The sequence below is a fragment of the Rhea americana genome, unplaced genomic scaffold (assembly GCF_003343005.1).
Source record: "Rhea americana isolate MKP2758 unplaced genomic scaffold, rheAme1 scaffold_819, whole genome shotgun sequence".
NCBI lineage: Eukaryota > Metazoa > Chordata > Aves > Rheiformes > Rheidae > Rhea > Rhea americana.
The window spans coordinates 1,493-3,898 of NW_028187000.1; the positions used below are offsets into that span (position 1 = coordinate 1,493).

The following is a 2,406-nucleotide window of genomic DNA, read 5'->3' on the forward strand; positions in this document are numbered from 1 at the left end:
TTTGCTTCACCTGCTCCTTAGCTCCTACAAACCTGGAGGTGCCCCTGGACAGTGTCCTGCCTCTGGGAGCTTTCTGCAGGGCAGAGCTGAATGCTCAGCATGTGGGATGGCGTCTGTGCTCTTCAGAACACCCTCAGCATCCTTGGGACATTCAGCCATTTCCCTGGCGTGTCTGGCTGAACTGCAAGCTGCCCTCCAGAGGGCACAGCTCTCCCTTTGCAGCTGGGTATAACCTAGGTGCCTTAGGGAGAAGCACCTAGATACTGAGAATACAGAAATGCTGCTGGGAGGCTGGATGTGGGCAGCTGGGAGGAGCCTGGTGTGTTGCTGGCCAGAAGGGGAGGGCTGAGACCCACCCAACACACGCACACATACCCTCAGGAATAGTGCTGATGGGCACTTTGGAAGTGGATTCCTCTGCTGTTCACAGTGCCATTTCCTTTTTGGTAACATTAAAAAGAAAATTTCTGCAACTGTCTTCAGTCTTCGAGGTGGGAGAACAGGGCACCTGGGAACAAGCCGGCGCTCCTCCCTCTACACCAAAACCTTTTGCCTCGCTGGAATCAGAAATGGTCATTCTGCTGCAGCAGAAGTGTGGATGATTTCTACTTCCAAGAATCCTCCTCCGGTGTGACAGGGTCAAAGTCAGCTAAAGAAAACAAAACCAAAAAAGCCTTAAAACTGTTCATGAACCTGCATTGTTTAAAATGGAGTTGATTAAATCTGACCGGAACTGGGAATATAAATCTTAGTCACGTCTGTTCCCATGTACGCACTGCTGTAGGTCAGGGCTGACTCCTCGGGAGCCCACGGGCAGAGGCCGCTGCTCCTCATGGCAAACTCAGCCACCACAAACCAGAGATCAAGCCGTGGAGCTCAGTGTTGGTGCAGCCAAGATAGGGAGTGCTAATGTGTGTGTGTGCAGGGAGGGGGGGGGAGGTTTGAAAGAGCTTTGCTCAGAGAAGTGTGTCCTAATTTGTGTCTATCTGTTCTTCCTTGGACAGTGCCCCAAGCTCAGGAGGTGCAACATGTCCAACAGCAGCTCCCTCAGTGAGTTCCTCCTCCTGGTGTACGCTGACACCCGGGAGCTGCAGCTCTTGCACTTCTCCCTCTTCCTCGGCATCTACCTGGCTGCTCTCCTGGCAACGGCCTCATCATCATAGCCATAGCCTGTGACCACCACCTCCGCACCCGCATGTACTTCTTCCTGCTCAACCTCTCCATTCTCGACCTTGGCTCCATCTCCACCACTGTCCCCAAATCCATGGCCAATTCTCTCTGGAACACCAGGTCCATTTCCTACTCTGCATGTGCTGCCCAGGTCTTCCTGGTTGTCTTCTTGTTTTCAGCAGAGTATTCTCTCCTCACTGTCATGGCCTATGACCGCTACCTTGCCATCTGCAAACCCCTGCACTACGGCACAATCATGGACAGCAGAGCTTGTGTCAGAATGGCAGGAGCTGCCTGGCCGGTGGGTTTCTCAATGCTCTCCTGCACACTGCTAACACATTTTCACTCCCTCTCTGCCAAGGCAACAGAGTGGACCAGTTCTTCTGTGAAATTTCCCAGATCCTCAAGCTCTCCTGCTCTGACTTCTACTTCAGGGAAATTGAGCTTCTTGGGATTATTAGCTGTTCAGCCTTTGGATGCTTCATTTTCATTGTGCTGTCCTACATGCAGTTCTTCATTGCTGTGCTGAGGATCCCCTCTGAGCAGGGCCGGCACAAAGCCTTTTCCATGTGCCTCTTGCATCTGGCCGTGGTCTCCCTGTTTCTCAGCACTATCATCTTTGCCTACCTGAAGCCACCTTCTATCTCCTCCGCAGCAATGGATCTGGTGCTGGCTGTTCTGTACGCAGTGGTGCCTCCAACACTGAACCCACTCATCTACAGCATGAGGAACAAGGAGCTTCAGGAGGCAGTGAGGAAACTGGTTCAGATGGTACTAGTTGAGCAGCAATGAGCTACCCATCTTTCCTCACAACTGATTCCCAGTTTATCTCTAGCATCTTTTGTGCCTTGGGAGGTCTGTCTGTGATAGTCATGTTTGTGCAGTAATGTCTGAATTCCTCCCGCATTTCTGGAGGCAGAAACCTGGTCTTTCTCACCCAGAGGCCGCCTGTAAATCTGCCTATCACTGTGTCAGAGCTGGCCTTCCAAGTAGCATCCCTGCAATAAAAGAGGGTCTCCTTACTACTGTGCCTGATTGCTGGGGTCTTTTTCCAAAGCTGGAGCCAAGAATCTGATCAGGGAATTACACCCAAAAAGGCCTTTACCCCATGGGCTAAGGGGCATCATCTCTTTTGGGTGATGTGTGTGGGAATGAGGGCTGGATTTAGCTGTCACTTGCGAATGCCCAGGGTGCCTGGAGAGGGTGAGTGGTCAAGAGTTGTGTGCTGGGGACTGT

At 52.0% G+C, this 2,406-nt stretch overlaps 1 pseudogene; it reads left to right on the plus strand.

Annotated features, from left to right (window-relative positions):
* Positions 1–1,028: 1,028 nt before the first annotated feature.
* Positions 1,029–1,962, plus strand: LOC146585355 (olfactory receptor 14J1-like; annotated as a pseudogene).
* Positions 1,963–2,406: the final 444 nt, after the last annotated feature.